The sequence below is a fragment of the Prionailurus viverrinus genome, chromosome B3 (assembly GCF_022837055.1).
Source record: "Prionailurus viverrinus isolate Anna chromosome B3, UM_Priviv_1.0, whole genome shotgun sequence".
Lineage (NCBI taxonomy): Eukaryota > Metazoa > Chordata > Mammalia > Carnivora > Felidae > Prionailurus > Prionailurus viverrinus.
The window spans coordinates 29,112,080-29,136,592 of NC_062566.1; the positions used below are offsets into that span (position 1 = coordinate 29,112,080).

Sequence of the window (24,513 nt, forward strand, 5' to 3'; positions counted from 1 at the left end):
AAGACTTGTGGCTTTCCTTAATCCCTGAAGATTTTAATGTCAATTTAGTAATAAATTTATGCTACCTGGTGCTGCTCCTTTTCCAAGGAGCAAGTACAGTTATCATGCAGTGTTGACTGATGTCATTACCAACAGCCTTCTCAGCAGTAGTGAAATAGTGAATAAAATCTTGTTTGTGGAAGTTGAACTCCTGAGTTGTCAAGAAGGAAACGTAATGATGCACTAAGTGATCAGTACCTAGGGATGAAGTATATAGTGAGGTTTTTGTAGTTAGTACTTTAAAATTTTTTCTTTTGTGTGAAACTGAAGCGGGAGAAAATCATATTAAAATTACAGGTAATAACTAGACATAGTATACAAGTCAAAAGGTTCTAAAGAGTATGCAGCAAAAAGTTTCTTTTCCCCCTTTATCCTCCAACCACCTGTTTTTACTTTTTAGAGGCAACTATTTCCATCTTTATGTGGGTCCTTCCTGTGATTTTTAAATTTATATTCTCAAATATATTCTTAAAATGCACCACAAATGCTTGCAATACTATACACTCTATACCTCCCCTCACTGCCCCTCACTTGATAGTAGAGCCTAGAGCTCATTCAATTAGAGTACATATGGACATGCCACATTCATGGGCTGTATAGTATTCTCTTTTTATGATCTTGACATTATTTTTAGTCTTTGCTTTTACAAACGGTCTCATTTGCTTTTCTTTTAGTGTATCAGCTGTTACATGTATGTTGTAAATAATTATCAGGATTTAAAAAAATTTCCTGATGATTCTTTTGTATTGAACCTACAAAAAAGGGTATAACTAAAGTTCTCATTGAACCTCCGAGCTTTCACGGAGTGATTCATTAGCTTTGATGGTGATTACAATATTTATCAAATAAGTTATTGAAGGGTATAAAGTCGGGGACTGAAATGATCAGATTTGCATTTTTAAAAGGTCACTGGCTGCAGTGAGGAGGGTGGATTAAAGGGTGGTCTAAGGCTAAGGGCAGGAATATTAGGCAAATGATGATAGGGAGTCTGGATTTGGGTATTGGGAGTAGAGAGGACTTGGTGATTTCATTGGATTTGGAATTAGGGAGAAGGTTCATAGAAGATTTAGGTTTCTAGCTTTTGCCTTTCACTGAAGTGGGAATTGATAGAAGGGAGGAATGGGATTTTTATTTTTGTCAAAAAAGAATTTGTGACAGGTTGGATTTGGGTGATTATATTTCTGTCAGATACTGATGGCCAGGAGGCAGCTGGATTTGTGTCTTAAGCTCATTATCAAATTCTGGATTGATAGTAATAGATTTGGGGGCAAAAGGTATAAATGAGAGGAGAAAAGATTATAGGACAGAAATCCAACATTTACATACAGATAGAAATTGAATGTCTAAAGCTAGTAAAGTAAGTGATTAATTTTTTTTAAGTTTGTTTATTTTGAGAGAGAGAGCCCACAAGCAAGGGAGTGGCAGAGAGAGAGAGAGAGAGGGTGACAAAGAATCTGAAGCAGGCTCCAGGCTCTGAGCTGTTAGCATAGAGCCAGATGCTGGACCCGGCTTGGACTCACGAACTGTGTGAGATCGTGACCTGAGCCAAAGTCAGATGCTTAACTGACTTGAGCCACCCAGGTGCCCCAAGTGATTAAGTTCTTTAAAAAATCTTATTATGGTTTACGTATCAATAGTGAGGTTCACGGTCTAATGTGATTTAATAGTTTTTTCCCTTAGTTAACAATAATGCCTTAGTTTATGAGGGAAATGGGAGTAAAATTAGATTTTTTTAAAAAGTAAAACCTCAGTAGAAATTAGTACTATAAACCCATCCTTTCTAATCATTTGAATTTTACTATTGTAGATGTTTGTTCAGTCTTGTTTGTAGAGAAGTGTAGGATATTTGAAAATATGGTTTACCAAGAATAGTGTTTCCTAGTTTGCATGATTTTTTAGTTGTATTAACTTAATTTAAAATAAATATTAGTCAAAAAATTTTGGTTCATGTTTAAAAAAATTTTTTTTAATGTTTATTTATTTTTGAGACAGAGAGACAGAGCATGAATGGGGGAGGGTTAGAGAAAGGGAGACAAAGAATCTGAAGCAGGCTCCAGGCTCCAAGCTGTCAGCACAGAGCCCGATGCAGGGCTCGAACTCATGGACTGTGAGATGATGACCTGAGCCGAAGTCGGATGCTTAACCGACTGAGCCACCCAGGCACCCCTGGTGGTTCATGTTTTAAAATCTAACATTGACTTTTTTTTTTTAATGTATGTTTATTTTTGAGAGAGACAGTGACAGTGTGAGTGGGAGAGGGGCAGAGAGAAAGGGAGACACAGAATGCCAAGCAGGCTCCAGGCTTTGAACTGTCAGCACCGAGCCCGACGTAGGACTAAACCCATGAACTGTGGGATCTCACATGAACTGTGAGATCATGACCTGAGCTGAAGTCAGACACTCAACCGACTGAGCCACCCAGGTGCCCCCTGACTCTATGTATTTCTAAGTTTAGAGCTGCTGTATAGATCTCTAACTTTTCCTTATGAATCACTGCTAATGGATATCTCCTCTTGGATTCACATTTCACAAGCACTTCAAATGTGTGCAAAATAAAAACTCTTCTCTGCTTCTCTTTCTTCCAAAAAGGAGAGGGGAGAGGGAGACAAACTGCAACAAAAATTTTTGTTTTTGATTTCCTATCTTGGTGAATGGCACCACTCTCTCCTCGAGAAGTCTTCAGGAACCTGTGAATCATTGTCCACTCTGTACCTTACTACCAACGTCACTAAGTGCTCCACATTCTCCCTCATGATAATTTCATATTTATTGTTGTTTTTGTTGTTTCTATTTTATTTTAACCAGAAATGTCTCTGGTGCTCCTGTAATGTGTTCTAAGCAGTCTTGTTGCTTTCTCTTTTCTGCCTCTTGTTTTGTCTTACCCTCCAATTCATTCTCTGCACTGCTGCCAGATTAGGTGTTCTAAAATGCTCTTTTAGTTAGAGTCTTTCATTTGCAAAGAGACTCAAGTTACAGTAAGTAGTGGAGTGCTTTTTAAAAGGAAACATGCAGAAAGGAACCTAGGAAAAGTTAAACACCTTGGTCTCAAGAAGAACAGGAGTTTAATAAATAAAACTAAAAGCAGAAAAATACATATTTCACTCCTAGTGCTCTGTGGTTAATGTGTCTTAGATACTTTTACGATTTCTCTTTTTTTCTCCCTACTCCAGTTTTTCCTCTCACAGCTTCCCTTTATTCCCAATTTATGCCTCCTTATAACTACTGTGTTACTCCTGTGCCAACATTTTGCCTCCTGGATGCTGGCATTTTAACTTGAGCTGTTTGTTAACTTCTTCCTTTTCCCTAGGATTTTCTGGTTTGAATTTCTAAGAAACCATCTCTTGGGCTCAGCTCTTTTTCTCATGGGCTACTAGTAAGCCTGTGTACTTGGGACATGTGATCACTCCTGGCCATTTAGTGTTGGCCATGTGTTTATTTGTGCATGTGGGTGTGGGGCAGGATCATAATGGTGAAAAGCACAGGGCAGTGTGTGGGCTAATTTCTCACAAAATGGGATTGCAAGCATGGCAGACCCAAAGTTGACATTTGTAGTACAAATACAAATCTGATCATGTCCTTTCCTATTGAAAGATCTTCAGTGTCTTCTCATTGCTTTCAGGATAAAGCTTAATTGTAGCATGGCATGTATGTGAGATTCTTTATGACCTATTACTTTTCTAGGCTTTCCTCCCCTGCTCTCTTCCTTAAATTCTTTGATCCACCTTTATTGAACTTAGGCTTCCGCCCAGATAAGGTGCTTTTTTCTCTTGTCTTTGCATCTCTCTTCCTTTCCTGTCTTTCCCTTCACCCATTCTTTGCTTGGCTAATTCCTATCTGACCTTTAGGATTTGTTTCAGGTATATCTTCAGGAAGATTTCTTTTACTTCTTCTAGATTGAGTTAGATGCCACTCCTGTGTGCTCCTACTTAGTGCTTAGGTCTATCATAGCTCTCAAATGAAATTCCTAATTACTTGTGTATTTAACTTCTTTTTTATCCCTACTATATAGGAAGGAAGACTTAGATTGGGGATTTAAAAAAAATATGTATATGTGTGTGTGTGTATAATTTTTTTTTTATGAATTTGAAAGTATACAAAAAAGTACACAGATCCTAAGTGAATTTTCACCAAGTAAACACACCAGTGTAACCAACACCCATGGTAAAATGCAGAATATTTCTACAACTCCGTAAGCTACTTCATGCCCTTTTCTAGTTACTAATCCAGTTCAAACAGGATTTAATTTTAAATGGGAAAACTCTTTTAATGTTTTTTTCTACATATTTTGTGTGTATCTTTAGACATACGAGAGATAGGTATCGGGATTGTGATCCTGTAGAACGAATATAATTTGTTATATTACAGAAATGTAATTTTCACATACTTACACGCAACAGACAAATTTGAAATCACATTCTACTAATATTCTAATATTCTAATATTCAGTTGTGGGATGTTTATATTTAAGTAGATTTTCTTGTTTATAAGTTTAATATTTCAGAGTGGTAGAAAATAATATGATAGATCAAAGAATATTTGTTGAAAATAGCCTATTAATTTTGAATGGTGAACTTGCTGAAGATGTGTATAGTAAACATGTAAAGCACTTTCCAAATGGCGTTTGGCCTCTGAGTTTTAATGTGAATTATGTTGCTAGCATATTTTGGCAGTGGGGTCATCCAGCGGGCAACTGGAGTGTAATTTTACATGTACAGTGAGGAAAGTACTAGCTGTCCTATGTCATAGACAGCTGGCTTGCTAAGAATTTTTTTTTTTTTTTTTTTTTTTTTTACAACCAGCAGTCATTTTAGAGTGTATTTTTTCTTTTTCTCAGTTTTGATTTTTCTTTGACATTATGTAGCTCTTTGAATATGAAGGTATTCTTTTAAACATACTTTTTCCTTAGGTGGGGTTTTCTGTCTGTAAATATTAATTTAAGTCCATTAAGGCCAATCAAGTAGAAAGAATATGGACTTTCAAACCTGGATTTCCAACAACCTCAATTCAGTTTCCAGCCTCATCATTTATAAGCTGTCATTTATAGGCAAGTCACTTAACATTTCTGAGCTTTAAGAATGTGCATCTCTAAAATTGGAAATACTTACCTGACACAAGATTATGATTTAGAGTTAAAAAAACTTTGTGTAAAGCACTAGGCACATAGTTGATATTCAACAAATTTTCCTTTTCTCCTGCAAATATGTCTATTTCTTGTTATATTTAAATATGAGGTCAGGAATTTAAAGAATTCATTGTGTGGCATTTAGAATAAATGGCTAATCAAAGTTTGTTGCTAATAGAAGTAAATCATAGAAAGTCGGCTAGCTGTCTTTCAACTGTGATAATATTTTTGAATTCAAGAAGTTTCAAAGAAATGCTTTTCTTCATTTCTTACTATAAGTTTAATGGATGTTAGAATGTATTTTGATTCAATGTATTATGATACTTCAATTGAGGTATCATAAGACAATGTTCTGTTTGCCAATGACAAACATTCCTTAAATCATTGACAGATTGTAGTACTATTGCTATTTGTAATGTGTAAGTATTTGTTTGAAATCTGTTTACTTATATTGATTAGATTATAGTGGGTTGAGTAATCTCTGGATTTTTTTTCTTTAAAAAAATTTTTTTTAATGTTTATTTTTGAGAGAGAGAGAGAGAGAGAGCGAGAGAGAGCGCGCATGCACGCTACTTGGGAAGGGGCAGAGAGAGACGGAGACACAGAATCTGAAGCAGGCTCCAGGCTCTGAGCTGTCAGCACAGAGCCTTTGGGAGGCTTGAACTCATATCACGATCTGAGCCGAAGTTGGATGCTTAACAAGACTGAGCCACCCAGGTGCCCCTTTTTCTTTTTAAATATAAAGAAGAAAGTTCTTCAGATGACTGTGTGGATATGTGTTTATAAATGATTTTTAGATCGTATTTTTTCCTTACTTTCTTTTGAAACTCTACCTTCTTTTGGTTCTCTTCCAGCCTCTCCCCTACTTTTTTTTTAATAATAAAAAAACTTAGAGAATAATGAAAAAATTGAATGATTAGGACAAAGAACATTGATATGTCTGCCACCTAGATTCAGGTTATCAATGGCCCATCCGTATTTGCTTTATTGTTCTTTATATGTATGGACATGTGTATACTTTCACTGAGCCTTTTGAAAGCTGTGACTATTATGATGTTTATCTCAAAATACTTCAGCATATATCTCCTAAGAAAATAAATATTCTTGGGGTGCCTGGCTGGCTCAGTTGGAAGAGCATGTGACTCTTGATCTTTGGTTTGAGAGCCCCATGTTGGGTGTAGAGATTATTTAGATAAAACTTAAAAAAAAAAAAAAGATATTCTCTACATCACCACAGTGCCATTACCAACACCTAGAAAAATAAGTCATTTCCTAATAGCATTTAATATTCAGTCTATATTTAAAATTTTCCCATTTGTCCCATAAAATGATTTTTTCAAACCAGAATTCAGTCAAGATTTTTGTATTGCATTTGATTATCCTTTTAATCTCTTTTAATCTAGAAAATTTCCTTCCTCCACTCCTGTTTCTCTCATGATATTGACATTTCTTTGAGAAGACGAGATCATTCTTGTAGAATGGCCTGTTTTCTAGAGTTACCTGATTGTTTCTTTGTGCTTTTGTTTAACTTATTCCTTTGTTCACTGTGTATTTTGTAAATTGGAAGTTATATTTTAAAGGCTTGAGTTAGATGCATATTAAAGAAGTTTTGGCAAGAATACTTCATAGGTGATGTTATATTTCATGTTGCATATTATGGGAGGTACATAATGTCACTATTAGTAATCTAAGTTTTATGAAGTTTAAAGTTGGTGTTTGCTGACTCTCCATTGTAGAAGTGTATTTTTCCTGCTGTGATCAAATACAGTAATTTGTGGGGGTGATACTTTGGTACCATAAAAAATTACATTATTCAGTGTGCCTTACCTCATAATTTTAGCATCCTTTGTTGAACCTTAGGCAATTCAGTTATTTAATTGAAACTTGAAAATTAGTGATTTTTCTAATTCTATTATTGTTTTTACACTTACTAGCTATCATTCTTCAGTTAACAAGAGCTTTATAACCTTCCAGCAACTGGGAATGAACTATAGTTCTTCCTAAAGGGCAGAGTAAATACATGCTTAATTCTTTCTCATCTAATTTTCAGAGTGAGGAGTTGGTCTATGAGTTATTACAATGGTAACAAATGAATGTTGTTATGATCTCTTGGATTTTACTTTGTTGAATTACAATAAGTTACAGACATTGTTCTTTTTGGTGCTCAAATGGTCTCAAATAAGGGCATTGGGAGCCCCTCCAAGCATAGCCCTCAGTTCTTTTTGCATAAATGCATTATTAGTCATTGAATGAGTCCTTACTTTTGAGTATTAGATACCTTGGCTCACCATGGACTTTTCCTGCTTTAGAGTTCAATTAGCAGTTTCTCTTCAGGAGCTCTGTCTCCTTATAATGGAGGATGATATTTAGAAACCAATATCTGGATGCTAAATATGCTCCTTTTTATGGGGCTGTCACTACTTCTAGGCCTTGCCTTGTCTGGAGGGGAAAAAAAAGCATGAGGTCATATTGATAATTCTAATTCAAATTTAACGCTGTGGGTATTTCTTTCCTTTTTTTTTTTTTTTTAAGTTTAATCTCTTTTACATTGAAAACCTTAGTTTTTCTTAACCTTTATGTATATGTATATATTTAAAGTACACCTTAAATAGTTTCAAGATAAATAAACCTACTCAGCGAAGCTTAAGATTTTTTTTGCATTTCATTTTGTCCTTAGAATGTGTCCCAATAAGGATATACTTATTGTTAGTACTATATTTAAAAGTCACTTGAAATCATTATTTTCTCAGTGTGATTGTTACCAATTTGATAGGTATGTAGTTAGATCCATTTGTTTTTCATTTTAGGGTTTGCTCCCTCCCTTTTTTTGTTTTGTTTTGTTTGTTTAATATTACTCTTTGAATATATGAAACACTTACATAGTTCAAAGGAGAAATCAAATGAAAAGGCATATATAGAAATCTCATTTTTATCCCTGTCTCTTCTATTCTGTTTCCTCCTTGCTCCTGTAAAGGTAACATTTTTGTGAGTTTTTGATCAGTCATTCCAGTATTTTTTCTCTTTGAAAAATAAGATGTGTGTGTGTATTCTCCCTTCATATGCCAAAGGTGTGTGTGTATGTGTATGTGCACGTGCATGTGTGTGTGAGCAATATCTATATATACTGTTCTGTAGCTTTTTTTTTTTCTCCACTTAATATATTCTGGAGAGCACTTCATATTGGTACATTCAGATCTTTCTCATGGAGGCATAATCTGTGCTGATATACCATAGTTTTAATGAATCTGGATCTGATGGATATTTGTGTTTAATTTTTTGGAATTAATTTTATGGAATAAATTAATTAAAAAAAAAGTGTCTTCCCCAAGTAATTGAGAAGGAGTTGATTTGTTCCAGAGAGCTGTAGTTTGAGTGGGCTTTGTTGTGTTTTGTTGTTGTTGTTGTGAAGAGAATTTCATGGTATGTTTTGGGACATAGTATACTTTCTTCCCCTTATATATTAGGTCATTGGTGTTAATGTTAATCTGCTTTTATTGTTGTATGATACGAGGGTCAGACAATAGATGATTCACTTGCTTTTTCTTCCTCTGCTTCTTGGTTTCTTTTAAAGCATTGGAACTAAAAACCTGATGTCCTGGGTGTTTTCATGTAAGGATAATTCAAGTTTGTCTTCACTTTTTTTCTACAACTTCCCCCTCCCTCACTTTAGCCTTTCTTCTTCTTTTCTGCCTTAAATCTCTCAGATTTTGGGATTCCAGGCATTTTGTGACAGTTGCTTATAGTCTGATGTATAATAAGATGTATATTATGAGTATAAATAAAAAGTAAGAGATCAAGAATACCAAAGGGAGAGGGAAGGGCACCTGTTAGGATAGAAGGAATTCAAGCTCTGGGGCTTGTGAAATAGAAATTGGAAGTTAGGGAACCTAGCCATTCAGATCTAAATTGTCTTTTACTCCAGTGCTTGAAAGTAATGTTTCGTTTATTGTCTTTCTTTTTTAACTGGAAGTATAGTTAATATGCAATGTTGTATTAGTTACAGCTGTACAGCGTAGGTGATCCACTATTCTATGCAATTACCCATTAGGCAGTGTTCACCATGCTAAGTGTGTTTATCATCTGAATTTGTTTCATTTACTGAACAAAATTTTTCAGTATCTACCATAAGCAACTTCGGGGAAATACTAAAAATTATATAATTTAGTAGCCTTTTTTTTTTTTTTTTTGAATGAGCACTAGGTACCAGACTTACATAGGTTGCTTTATTGTTTTTTTTTAATTCTTTAAATGTGTTATTTATTTTTGAGAGAGAGAGAGACAGAAAGTGAGCAGGGGGAGGGGCAGAGAGAGAGGGAGGCACAGATTTGGAAGCAGGCTCAAGGCTCTGAACTGTCAGCACAGAGCTCCGTGTGGGGCTGAAACTCAGGAGCGGTGAGATCATGACCTGAGCTGAAGTCAGATGCTTAACCGACTGAGCCACCCAGGTACCCTGTGCCCCATAGGTTGCTTTATTGTATTAAATTACTATAGCAATGGTATGCAGTTTACTTTTCCTTTTATTCATATATATAGGAGAGTGAATAAAACTTGCAATTTGAAGAAAATTTTGAAGTAAATATTTGTGTTATCACCCAGGGCAACAAATCAGGATTGCCTCTCCTTTCCCTTTTAAAAAAAATTTTTTTTTAATGTTTTATTTATTTTTGAGACAGAGAGAGACAGAGTGTGAGCAGGGGAGGGGCAGAGAGAGAGCGAGACACAGAATCCAAAGCAGGCTCCAGACTCTGAGCTGTCAGCACAGAGCCTGATGCAGGGCTCGAACTCACGGACTGTGAGATCATGACCTGAGCTGAGATCAGGAGTTGGACGTTTAACTGACTTAGCCACCCAAGTGCCCCTATTCATTCTATTTTTGATGGACATTTGAGTTGATTTCATTTTCTTGCTGTTATACAAATAATTTGGTGGTAAGTGCTCTTCTACCTGTTTCATATTTTCAAGTGTATAAATGTTTCTCTAGAATTTATAGGAATGGAACTGCTAAGTTGTGAGGTATGCACATGTTCAGCTTTGATAATGGCAACGTGTTTTTCAGAATTATTTTAATTTATACTTCCTCCAACACAGTATATAAGTTCCCATTGCTCTGTTGTTGTTGTTGTTTTTTTTAAAGATTTTATTTTTAAGTAATGTCTACACCCAGTGTGGGGTTTGACCCATAGCCCCAAGATCAAGAGTTGCATGCTTCACTGACTAAGCCAGCAAGTTGCCCCTCCATTGCTCTACATTTTTAACACTTGGTATTATCAGACTCTTAATTTTTGCCAGTGTGAAGGGTGTGATGGTATGCCATAATTTTAATTTATATTTCCATGATGGCTCATTAAGTTGAACATCTTTTCATAGATTTGAGTTTTCTTTCTCTCTCTTCTCTTTTTATTTTTAAAGTTTATTTTGAGGGTGGGGAGGGACAGAGAGAGAGGGAGAGAGAATCCCAAGCAGAATCTGTGCTGTCAGCATGGAGCCCCACATGGGGCTCGAATCCACAAACCATGAGATCATGCCCTGAGCCAAAATCACGAGCCAGATGCTTAACTGACTGGGCCACCCAGACACCCCCATTTGAGTTTTCTTCATATGATGTGCCTGTTCAAGTTGTTTGCCCAGTTTTTTTCTGCTTTTCTTACTGATTTTTTTTTTTTTTTAATTTTTTTTTCAACGTTTATTTATTTTTGGGACAGAGAGACAGAGCATGAACAGGGGAGGGGCAGAGAGAGAGGGAGACACAGAATCGGAAACAGGCTCCAGGCTCCGAGCCATCAGCCCAGAGCCCGACGCGGGGCTCGAACTCCCGGACCGCGAGATCGTGACCTGGCTGAAGTCAGACGCTTAACCGACTGTGCCACCCAGGCGCCCCTTTTTTTTTTTTTTTTTTTTTTTTTTAATTTTTTTTTTTTCTCAGAGTGATTTTTAGGAATTCTGTATGTGTTTTGGAGACTGGTCCTTCAGTTATACCTGTTACAAGTTACGTTTTTGGCTTGTTGGTGCTTGTTGATCAACAGAATTTCTCAGTGTTAACATAGTTGAATTTATCAACTTTGGCTAGTACTTATTGAATCTTTTTAAAGAAACCCTTTTCTAGGCTATGTTAAAGATGTTCTCGAATATGATCTAAGAGCTTTCAAGTTTTAACCTTTCACAGATTTGCTCTTTATTTGGGATAGACTTCATGTATAATGGGAGGTCCCATCCCAATGGATACTTCCCATTCTTTCCCATCCCAAATGGATACTTGATTGTCCTAGCACTGATTTTGAACATTTCATCTTTTCTATACTGATCTCAATGCCACATCTGACCTATATCAAGTATCCATATTTGTGTAGGTCTGTTTCTGGCCTTGTTCCTCTGTTCTATTGGTCTGTTCCTGTACTTGTAACATACTCTTTTTTTTTTTTTTTTTTTCAAATTGAAATTCTTTTATTAGAATACTAATAATTGAAGATAGAAGAAAACCATACACACGGAAAAAGGAAAATACTCAGAAATGCTATTTATAGATTAGGCAAATTACAGAAAATTTCTTCAGTGTATGCAAAACATAAACATTTTCCCTGGGATTCCTCACAGATGGCACAGTCCACAAAGACTTATTTGGAACAAGAATCTATCAAGTAGTCTACAGTATAGCCTCTAAAATGTTTCTTGAGTAAGTAAAATGTCTTCTTGAGTAAGTTTTGCTGAGTTAAATATATTTCTAGGGTATTTTTTCCATTTCATCTGTATTAAAAAAAAATCCTCTTACTGTTGTAATGTTTGTAGCATTGGTAGTTTTTGTCCCTGTTGTCATTTCTGATCCCTTTCCCTTTCTTTTACTCAGCATTCTTGCCAGAGGATTGGCAACTTACAGTTTTTACAGAGACCCAACTTCTGGCTTTGTTGGACCTTTCCAATATATATTTTCTTTTATTTTTCATTTCTATTATTTTCCCATACTTGTTGTAGGTTTATTTTGCTATTCTTTTCCTATTTTCTTGAATAGACAATTCCCTATTTTTTTTGTTATACCTATTTAGGGTTATAAATTTCCCTGTCAAATATTGCTTTAGCTGCATCTCATAAGTGTCTTGTTACAGTCTAGTTCAAAATATTTTCTATTTAGTTATTTGTCACATGGTTTATTTAGGACTGTGTTTTATTTTTTATTTTTTTATTAAAAATTTTTTTAATGTTTATTTATTTTTGAGAGAGAAGGAGACACAGAGAGTGAGTGGGAGAGAGGCAGAGAGAGAGGAAGACACAGAATCCGCAGCAGGCTCCAGGCTCTGAGCTGTCAGCACAGAGCCGGATGCGGGATCGAACTCACAAACTGAAAGGTCATGACCTGAGCCGAAGTCAGATGCTCAATCGACTGAGCCACCCAGGTGCCCCAGGACTGTGTTTTAAAATTTACAACTCTTCTGAGGATTTCCTTTGTATGTTAATTATCTGTTGTGGCATAACAAGTTAAGCCCAGAGCGTAGTCGCTTATTACAGTTTTTGTGTGTCAGGAATTCAGGAGCAGTTCAGTTTGGCAGTTCTGCCTCAGTTCCTTTCCATGTGGATTTTTCCGTGGAGCTTTTAAAATGTTGTTATAGTATGACCACTGGAATTCCTGAGGAAGAAAATGCTAGGTAGCAGCCATGTTACTGTTTTTGAATTAATCTCAGAAGTCACACAGCCTTACTTTGTTGCATTTTGTTGATGGAGACAGTTACAAAAGTCCATCCAAGTTCAATGGGGAAAGAACATAGGGAAGAGTGTGAACATTACATTGTAGAAGGATATGTGGGATGGGATATATATTGGTGTGAAGGATACCATTTGTTACTCCTAGTCATCTTTTTATTACTGGCTTCTATTTGAAAAGAACATGATATTACAATTTCAGGAGTCTCTTCTTTTCTGGATCTCCAATTTACTTGTCTATTAACTTTTTTTCTTACGTGATCTTTTTAAAAATATTTTTTTTCTTTTATTATGGGTAATTTCTTCTTCACTGTTCCAGTTAGTTTCAACTGTGTTTTACAATTTTATAAGCTGTTTTCTGTATCTTCCAAGTCATTTTGTATAGTTCTTGTTCCTTTCAAATATTTTCAAGCATGTTTATTGCTTTCAGCATTAGTAAGCAGTTATTTTATGTTTTGTGTATGATCATTTACAATATCTGATATTTTAGTACATCTGGTTTTTTTTGATGAGAATATTAACTTTGTTGTTTTTTTTTTAAATATAATTTGTTGACAAATTGGTTTCCATACAACACCCAGTGCTCATCCCAACAAGTGCTCTCCTCATTGCCCATCACCCACATTACTCTCTCCCCCACCCTGTAGATCTGTTTCTAACCTTTGTTTTCTTGTTGTCGTTCATGGTGTTTTGCTTTCTTTGTGCTTGGTCTAAGTAATGCCCTTTCTTGGGACATTATTTGTGACATTTGCACAGGCATGTTCTAGATGCCTATAACCTGTTTTTTTGTTTGTTTGTTTGTTTGTTTGTTTTTGGTCATACAAGTGATGTGAATTAGGGCCACAAATCTGTGTGTGTAGTCTAGTGGTGCCTTAGATGGTGGTGTGTCTTATGGTTACAACTCAAGGCAGACTGTGCTCTGTGCCACCTGGTTTTTGTAAGGTTGAAAGCTAAGAATGGTTTTTACATTTTAAATGATTGGCAAAAAAAGAATATTTTGTGACATGTGAAAATTATATGAAACTCAAAATTTCAGTGCCCATAAATAAAGTGTTATTGGAATGTAACATGCTCATTTGTTTCTGTATCGTTTGTGGCTGTTTTCAAGCTATAACAAAGGAGTTTGAGTGGTTGTAGCCTCCAAAGCCTGAAGTACTTACATCTGGTCCTTTACTGAAGAAGTTATAACTTGACAGGAACTCTGCTTTCCCCTTTTCTGTTACAGTTCAGTGCCAAAGCAACTTTCTTTGCAGTTTTAAGGGGATGGGTTAGAATGGAACAGGTTTTCTTTGGTTGATTTAATGGGTTCCAGTTGTATGGTATAGGGTATCCTATCAGACTTACTGCCTTGGGTGGGCCCTGGGCTACTATCTTTATAAGACTGTGATAGTCAAAGTCCAAGTTTGGTTTTGATTAGCGGCTAACCTGGCTTCAGCACTCTGCTTTCTTCTCTGAATTCCTGCCCTTTCTTATGTTTTGACCTTATGGTTCCCTACTATCTTGTCACTTTTTGATACTTTTAAGAATATGTGTTTTCTGTTTTATTTAGTTTTGAAAATCTCATTGCTTTGTTCCAAATAACTGGCCATATTATTGGAGATTGATGTTATTTTTTATTTTTGGCTTATTTTGAGAGAGAGAGCGAATGGGAGAGGGGCAGAGAGAGGGTGACCGAATCTCAAGCAGGCTCTGCACTGTCAGCACAAAGCCCAATGGAGGGCTTGAACTCATGAATTGTGAGATCATGATCAGAGCCGAAATCAGGAATCAGATGCTTAACTGAATGAACCACCTAGATGCTTCAATATTATTTTTTGAATATGAAGAAATTAATGCTCAGAGAGCTAGGCTAGCTTGCTTCAAAATTATATTACTAGTAAGTAGCAGACAGAGACTTTGACTTTAGAAAGCTTATTTGTGATCTAGAGTGTGAACACTTAGGTTTGTACGTTCTTTTCCATGTTCCCAGTACGGTCTTAGGGATTTCAGCTGCTTGGGCCATGCAGGAGAAGTCTCAGTTATAGAGGACAAGAAAGGCATAAAATACTCAAAAGCTGTTTGTTGGGAGAAACTAACACCATATGTAGATACACAGAACTTAAAAATGTTGAAAAAGAAATGGAAAATTTTGTTGGCTGTACAAAAGGTGATAAAATTCAGCAAATATGCCACATTAACGTCTGTAAATCAAAGATGAAAGTACACCTTTTAATTGTGCACCTACTTTGTAAGAGTCATTGTGTTTTTTTGTGAATTTTTTTTTTAATGTTTATTTACTTTTGAGACAGAGAGAGACAGAGGATGAACGGGGGAGGGTCAGAGAGAGAGAGGGAGACACGGAATCTGAAACAGGCTCCAGGCTCTGAGCTGTCAGCACAGAGCCCGACGCGGGGCTCGAACTCATGAGCCATGAGATCATGACCTGAGCCGAAGCTGGACGCTTAACCAACTGAGCCACCCAGGTGCCCCGAGTCATTGTTTTTTTTATGTCTAGTATCACATTTAACTTCATAGCAACTGTGAATTAGGTGATCATGGTGATGTCTTTTAACTGCATGCAAACTTTTGGGGAAGATGGCTTATTATTTATCTAGGACTCTACAACTAGTAAGTGCTAAAAGTAGGATCTGAACCCCTGTGTGACTATAAAGCCCATATTTCCCCCATAAAATTATTTTGGAAAAAGTCTCTAAATGGTTAATGGAGATTTCATGAAATCTGTGGTTAACATTTCTGTACTTGTGTGACAATCCCTTAGGTTTTCATTTAGAGGTTAGTCTTATTTTAGACAATTCAAATAAGTATTTGGTTTCTAAGGCCGCATGGATTAGAAGCAGCAGTGAGAACAGAGGGGCATTTGTAGGTTGTTAGGCTGAAAGCATGAAAAGCTTTTCTAGGGGCGCCTGGGTGGCGCAGTCGGTTAAGCGTCCGACTTCAGCCAGGTCACGATCTCACAGTCTGTGAGTTCGAGCCCCGCGTCGGGCTCTGGGCTGATGGCTCAGAGCCTGGAGCCTGTTTCCGATTCTGTGTCTCCCTCTCTCTCTGCCCCTCCGCCGTTCATGCTCTGTCTCTCTCTGTCCCAAAAATAAATAAATGTTGAAAAAAAAATTTTAAAAAAAAAAAAAAAAAAAAAAAAAAAAAAAAAAAAAAAAAAAAAAAAAAAAAAAAAAGAAAAGCTTTTCTATAAACTAAAAGTAAGCCAATCTGTTGATACTGAGATAGGGACAGAGAACTTTGCTTATGTGTGTCAGTAGTTTTTATGAATATCACTATCATATAAAAATTGACATTTACTACAAGATTCCAGATTCTTAAGAAATGTGTGAATTATATTCAGTATACTCTGCTTTAAAAGATATAAAGTTAGAAATATGTTGTGGAGGGGTGTCTGTGTGGCTTGGTCGGTTGAGCATCCAACTTTGTCTTAGGTCGTGATCTCACGGTTTGTGGGTTTGAGTACTGCATCAGGGTCTGCGCTGACAACTTAGAGCCTGGAGCCTGCTTCAGATTCTGTGTCTCCCTCTCCCTCTCCCTCTGTCCCTCCTGTGCTCGTGCTTTGTCTTTCTCTCAAAAATAAACATTAAAAAAAAATATGTTGTGGAAATAATTTCATCCAGAGTATTTGAAAACAACTTCTAGTGCTTAATTAAAGAGCTGAAATTCCAGTGTTGGAAAAGTTGGATTTCTAGAATGACTTCTCTAAAAATTCAGAATAGCTGAGATTTTACTGATGTACTGGTAAATAATTTGTGACTTGCTATATATCTAATTGCCATGCAGTAAAATAATGATTAACTTGAACTTTTATTTTTACATAAAACTGTTAACTTACCATGAATACTTATTCCTTATAAGTTATTAATTTAGAATTGTTATCTCACAGCATAAAAAAAAAAAGAATCCCACTTAAGTCATTGGCACAATATGGTTTTTGACACATAGTGAATGAAGGCACCCTTTCAATAGGATCAAAACCTAATAAAACTTTTAAGATTAAACTTTTTTTTTAATGTTTATTATTTTTGAGAGAGAGAGAGAGAGAGAGAGAAAGAGATGGAGCAGGAGCAGAGGAAGGGCAGAGAGAGAGGGCAGAGCCTTCAGCACAGAGCCCGACGCAGGGCTTGAACTCATGGACCATGAGATTATGACCTGAGCTGAAGTCGGAAGCTTAACCGACTGAACCACCCAGTTCCCCAAGATTAAACTTTTCTATAAATGATCTGGCAATATTGTGTTGATAAAAGTCAAGATCTTGAAGGAATAAAAATGATACATTTTTCCGTAACGTTTGACTTTTGAGGCAATAAGGCAATATTTGATGAGTGCGTATTTTGAAGTATTAACTTAGTTGTTTGCTGTACTACTGTTCTAATGAGAACAAAATTTTAGGCTTTATTCTTGAGCAAGTTGGTAAGGGATGCTCTTATCTGAACATACTTGTATTTTTGGAATGCTATTTCTTTGTAGAAATGCACCACATTGGTCAGAGAAGGGAGACTGGATAACTATGGATAAATGAGCACAGAGCTATCAATGTAAGTAGAAAAATCAACTTGTAGCACATGTTTTGTTGATGGAAATCAATAAAGCTAGTCTCTTTGTAGATAATATTTGAAGAGCAGAGGTTTTCACTTTAATAAGCTTACATAGAGTTAAACATTTGAATTTTCCCAACTCAAGGAACAGTTGCAACACTCAGAGAAAATAGCCTACTGGTGTGGGCAAAAAGATAAATAATAGAAAGCACCATGTTATTGTTTTGTTCATGGACCAGAAGTGCTCTCATTGGTCAGTGATACTTCTGAATGCCTTATGTCAGTAGTGCCAAGGCTGAGAAGTGTATGTGATGCAGATTGTAAAGGGCTGGGTGAGAGAGGGGAAAAGGTGTCAGAGTGGCAAGTGACAAATATGTCAGGTTACATTTTTGAGTGTGCTGGAAAGGAGATGACTGACTGTGGTAAGTAAGAGTAGAAATCAGAAATTATCACAGTTGAAGGGATGGAAGAGAAAGGAAGTTGTGTATATTTCAAGCTCTGATGGAAAAAGAAAGCCATGCATATATTAGGCACAGAGGGATGGCATTGTATTTCTTAGGCAATGGCAGAAAACTAGAGTAAGTATCCTATAGAGTTCATTATAATACAGTGTCAAGTTTTAAGGTGTATTGGTAATTGTATATCAAAAACTGCTGTATAGTTGTACTAGTTTGCTAGGGCTGCCATAAAAAAATCCCACAGACTGGGTGGCTTAAATAACAGAAATTTATTTTCTCACAGTTCTGGAGGCTGAAGGTCCAAGATCAAGGTGTTGACAGGTTTGGTGTCTCCCGAGGTCTCCTAAGCTTGCAGATGTCTACCTTTTCACCGTGTCATTGCATGGCCTTTTTTTTTTTTTTTTTTTTTGGTGTCTCTTCTTTTTTTAATAAGGATGTCAGTCCTATTGGATGATCTCATTTAACCCTAGTTACCTCTTTAAACATCCTATCTCCAAATATAGCCACATTGGGGGTTAGGGCTTCAGCATATACATTTTAGGGAGATACAATTCAGCCCATAATAGTAGTGTAAATCCAAATATCAGAACAGATTAGAAGCTAAATCTTGTCTAGAGAAAGCCATAGTGGAAAAGAGTATAAGAAAGAGAAAACAAGTATAGGATAGTTTTGATGGATTGGTATATTAGTTTATTCATGTCATAATAGCATATCTCATATCAATTTTTTGCATATTCAGAAATAATGGATGCTGTTGAATGTTGTATTATAGATTCACTATTGTCTCTCAGGGTGTCAGACTCTATACTAGGTTTCTTTGTGGGTTTTTTTTTTTTTTTGAGGGGGTATCTAGGAATCAGCTAAGTAGTGAAAGAGGAGGGTGCAATGGAAATACCGTAAGCATTGTAAGGATAAAATTATTGATAAACAGAAATCAGCAAATAGTGGTTTTCTTTGCCCAATCACAGTTGAGCAACTTAAAATTTCTTATAGGTATGAAAATATTTGCAGATAAATATGTATGTCTAATGTTAATTTATGCCATGGCTGTGTACTGCTAAAGGTTTAGAAAACATTTTGAAATTTGAGTTAAAAAATTAAAGTTATGTTTGTTTTCTTCATTTGTACAGATTGAAAAGGTGGTATCCTATTAATTAAAAAAAAGTTTATTTATTTTTAGAGAGCTAGTGAAAGTGCATGCACATGTGGTTAAGGGGCAGAGAGAGAGGGAGAGCGAGAATCCCAAGCATGAGGTGCTCTATCCTACCAACCGTGAGACTGTGAACTGAGCCGAAATCGGGAGTTGGCCGCTCCTCTTAACTTACTGAGCAACTCAGGCACCCCTCTATTAATTAATAGTATTAACAAGTTTATTGGTGTGGCTGTGTGCCTTAAGCTTTGCTTTCATTCTCATTTCTAGTGAAGATGACATAAACTATATGGAACATGATTAATTTTTTATTATTGTACAGGAATGTCTAGTCAAATCTAAATTTTCATTAGTTAATTTTGGATTTCAGCTTTTATGAGTAAAGGGCAGGTGATATGAGGGTAAGTTTTTATTTACAGTTGTTTTTGGGCTACAAGGGCAGAGTTGGGTAGTTGGGAAAGAAACCATAGGACCTGCAAAGTTTAACATACTTACTGTCTGGCCTTTTACAGAAAAAAATTGTGGACCTCTGCACAGACCATGATTAAATGCCAATGAATAATATTGTGAGTTAAATAATTTGTACAGGTCACACAGCTACTTTATTTTTGGCTATCCTTTTTCTTAACTTTTTGGAGAGTCTTTTAATTTCAGCAGACTGTGGTACCAAATTTACATATTACTTGTCATTGTTGGCATTTCCAGTTTGTTGCTTTCTGTTAGAAAGCACCTCAATTCCATCTGTAAAAGGTCACCAAAATAGAGGAAGATTATATCAGTGCTGGGTTTTGTTTGTTTTTCTGGCTCCGTAGGGAGCTTTTGCTATAAAATCAGTGCCATGCTAGACTCTTGCTAAACAGCTAATCCCAGCTATAGTTCATGTATTTGTTTCAATCAAATGATTTCTTTGTCTCTTCCTCATCTAAATTTCTTTTTTCAGTTTTTATGAGACTGTCATTGATATTTTAATTTAGATTCCCTTGAGATATGAATAAAAGTGATACGTTGGCTCTGTGGAATAAATTTAGAAGAGCAGGGGGTATGCTTAGATCTAATGACTGTAGCCAAATGCATGACTTGGCTGTGCTTTTTTGATGTTCCATGGATCCTTATTGCAGTGGTAGTTGGTTGAGGTAAGTATACTTTCTAATTGATTCATCATTGATTTTTAATTATCTGTGGTAAATGTTGTAAGTTGTTGATCTTGATATAGGTACCTCTTTAGAGGTAAATACAAATTTATGTAAGATCACTCTTGTTGGGTGGTTAGTAGTGGCTTAGCTTTAACTTCTGGGAACAAATGGTTTGCTCTATCTCCATAACGTCTTAAATATTTATATTATTGGAGAATGATCCTATAAAAATAGATTACTAACCATGAATGATTTATAATAGGAAAGATGAGTTGTCTGTTTATAGGTAGGTAATGGAATACTCAACAATAACTTATTTATCTTTCACACCTCACCCCATGAGGAGATTGGGGTAACATGCCCAGATGCAACTAGTCACAAACATCAATCAGATCTAGAATGGTCACAGATGATTTCCATGGTTTCAAATCCGTAGGTCATTTCTCTATTCAACTTCATTTGCTGCTGCTTGAAATACTTTTCCTTCATGAGCCTTCATTTTTCTGGTGGTTTTCCTCTGCTTCGATATACCATCTAAAGCACGTTGTTTATCTGCTGTTCTTCAGTTTCTTCATTTGAAAATTGTGATAATAGTGCTGTTTAGCTCCACAAAATTGTTCTAAGATTGAATGACTAAAATGAATAGTTTGGCACATATCAAGTATTGTTTTTGTTTTTTTTTTAATTAAAAAAAATTTTTTTTAACGTTCATTTCTGAGAGACTGAGAGAGAGCCCAAGTAGGGGAGGGACAGAGAGAGAGGGAGACACAGAACCTGAAGCAGGCTCCAGGCTCTGCGTGCACTGTCAGCACAGAGCCTGACGTGGGGCTAGAAGTCACAAGCTGTTAGATCATGAACTGAGCCGAAGTCAGACACTTAATCAACTGAGCCACCCAGGTGCCCCACATATTAAATATTCTAAGGGTTAACCATTATTATTATTATTATTATTATTATTATTACTACTACTATTGCTGTTATTAGTGTGTTTTTAAGTCATTAGCTGCTCTTTTTTTGACTCTCATTCTTCTCTGCAGGACCCCTAACCACTGATGACCCACAGGCCTAGTCATAGTTCTTCTCTATCTGCTGTGTGTTTATACGTGAGTTCATCTAGTCTGATTGCCTAAAGTGCCATCTATATGCTGATGGTTAGCAGATGTGCCTTATCTTTAGCCCTTCCCTCATTTGTTTTCCAGACTTGTCTATCTAGTTGCTTTCATAATATTTTCACTTGCATATCCTGTTAGAGTCCTAGACTTAACATGGCCAAAGACATATCACAGCCCCCAGCCCCTAACAGCAACAAACACACCAACAACAAATGAACATGAACAAACCTGTTTTTTCCCCAGGTTTCTATTTCTATTTTAGTAAATAGAACCACTATTTACCTGGTCCCTTTCAGTCAGATGAACCTAAGTGTTGTCTTTGTTCCCACATCTAATCAATTCATCATTGAGTACAGAATACATACCCAATCTGTCCACTTCTTTCTATCCCCAGCTGCTATTTTATTCAACAACCATTACCTTTTGCCTAGACTGCTATAATAGTCTCTTAAATGGTCTCCCTGCTTCTACTCCTTCTTCCCTCCCTCCTCTAATCCATTCTCTTTCAAGTAACTGGAGTAACCTTTTAAAAACATAAATCAGGTTATATTATTCCTTGTATATAAACAATAAAATAAAACAATACCCAGAGGCTAGTACATTAGAATGAAATCCCAGACTGTGAGGTATGATCCAACTCCTCTCTCTGACCTCAACTTTCTCACCATTTTCCTTGTGGAATACTTTGTTTCAGCCATACTACCCTAACCTCCTTTCTGTTCTGCAACCATACCAAGTTTGTTTCTGATTTAAACATTTTGCATTACGTATTCCTCTTAGCCTGGAGTATTTCTCACATATGTTATCATAGTTGGCTTCTTCATTTCATACAGGTTTGTTACCACCTCCCTGAGGCTTCACTGCATGCTACTGATAACTAAAATAGCATACGTAAGTCCTCTAGTATAATGATAGACAAACTGCTGTCCACAGGCCAGATCCGGCAGGTGGCCTGTTTTTGTTCTGTCTGAGAGCTAAATATGGTTTTTACATTTTTAAACATTTAAAAGAGTAAAACAAAACAAAAACTCCAAATATGTGATCCACAAAGCCTAAAATATTTATACTCTGGCTCTCTATAGAAAAAGACCATACGGTTATCCAAAATTAGTTTGTTCATTTGTTTCTTTGTTTTTGTTATTTATTTATTTATTTATTTATTTATTGTTTTGTCCTCAGGATGCTTAATTGTTGAAGAGTTTTAGAACATTGGTTAAATTATCTGGAATGGAGGAATTGAGCAATAGTTAATACAAGGAACATTAGTATTATTGAAGAGTAGAAAAACAGGGCAAATAAAAAATGTAGTAGGGACAAAGACTAAAGAGACTGTGGGACATCTCCCAAAGTGGACAAGAAGAGATGATCTGTTAGAAGGGTCTCCTGCTCACATGACTCTGAAAGCCTCTCAGAATCATTCATGCAGAGGATTCAAATCTGAGTTTAAAGTATGCCTGTAAAACTACTCAAGTGATTAAGAGTATGGTTATCTGAAAAGTCATTCAGTACCTGAAAGATGTCATATTATAGAAGTGTGTTTCATAAACAGAGTAGTAGGGTTGAAAGATACCCCTAGGCCCACCCTTATAAATAAATGCTGAATTCTTATTCCTCAAGCTTAAGAATGTGGAAAGTGAGGCTGAATCGCAGCATTTTGTATTTTACAGTCATTGAGCTTATCTACCTTGTCAACAAGACCTTCAAAATATTTGGACATTTATGGAGTTTGTAGGTGGATCAACTCCCCAAGTCTCTAATTCTTATTGAAAATTAAAGGAAGAAGTGCTCAGAAGAAGGTTATCTTAACTGAAGGGATAAAAATTTATGAATGTGTAAATTAAGAAAAAAAAGTCTCTCTGCTTTGTTTTCATATTTACTACTGGGTATAAATAACATATGTTGCTACTGTCTTATATGTTTCTATTGTCTATCACTACCTTTCCCTGCTTTTTTTTCTACTTCAACAGCCTGATAAGTGGTTTATCACAAATTGTAAAATTGCTTCTGAATCTGTTTTATATTATTGATTCTATTGATAGTGGCTATTGTGAGGTAAAATACTTTATAATAGTTTCACATATTTATTCAACAAACATTTTTTGAGTACCAAACATTGTGTAGCAGATATAAAGACAAATACTCTGCTTCATCAAGCCTATAGACTGGTAGGGGAGACCACCAAATATGGACTAAGCAGTTGACAACACAATTTGGGAGTTCAGTGGCAAGGCTAAACTCAAACATCACTATTGCAAAGAAGCCTTCCTTCGGACCCCAGTGTGCCTCCTAGTCTCCCTTTATTATTACCAGTTCCTGTGCTAAAGAAAAGCTAATATTGAGCTGCAGTGGAGTCAGAATTGATCTCTGCTCCATAAACAGATTATGATTTCATAGAGGAAATATGATGTGTAGCTTTTCAACTATAACATGAAGCAGTTTATGAAAGGCAAAGTAGGATAGTGTTTAAGATCACCAAGTCTAGGGCTAGACCACTGAGATCTAAATCTTGGCTCTGCTGTGTAACTAGCCTGTAACCTGAGAAGTGTCAATCTTCATGTGCTTCAGTTTCTTGATTCGTAAAATGAGGATAGTAATATACATTTGATTAGGATTGTTATGAAGATTAAATGACTTAAGCACAGAGTAAATGCTGAGTGAGTGTGTTGCCATTATTGTCATCATCATGTTTCTTATTTGTGCTAAGTGTAGCATATTGGTTAAGAAATTGGGACCTGGTTTCTTTTTTTTTTTTTTTTCTTCAATATATGAAATTTATTGTCAAATTGGTTTCCATACAACAGCCAGTGCTCATCCCAAAAGGTGCCCTCCTCCATACCCATCACCCACCCTCCCCTCCCTCTCACCCCCCATCAACCCTCAGTTTGTTCTCAGTTTTTAACAGTCTCTTATGCTTTGGCTCTCTCCCACTCTCACCTCTTTTTTTTTTTTCTACCCCTCCCCCATGGGTTTCTGCTAAGTTTCTCAGGATCCACATAAGAGTGAAGACATATGGTGTCTGTCTTTCTCTGTATGGCTTATTTCACTTAGCATCACACTCTCCAGTTCCATCCACGTTGCTACAAAGGGCCATATTTCATTCTTTCTCATTGCCATGTAATACTCCATTGTGTATATAAACCACAATTTCTTTATCCATTCATCAGTTGATGGACATTTAGGCTCTTTCCATAATTTGGCTATTGTTGAGAGTGCTGCTATAAACATTGGGGTACAAGTGCCCCTATGCATCAGTACACCTGTATCCCTTGGGTAAA

At 36.1% G+C, this 24,513-nt stretch overlaps 1 protein-coding gene across 6 annotated transcripts in view; it reads left to right on the plus strand.

Annotated features, from left to right (window-relative positions):
• Positions 1 to 24,513, plus strand: part of MYO9A (myosin IXA) — a 273,152-nt gene that overhangs the window by 1,134 nt on the left and 247,505 nt on the right. The gene's annotated exons all lie outside the window — the stretch shown is intronic.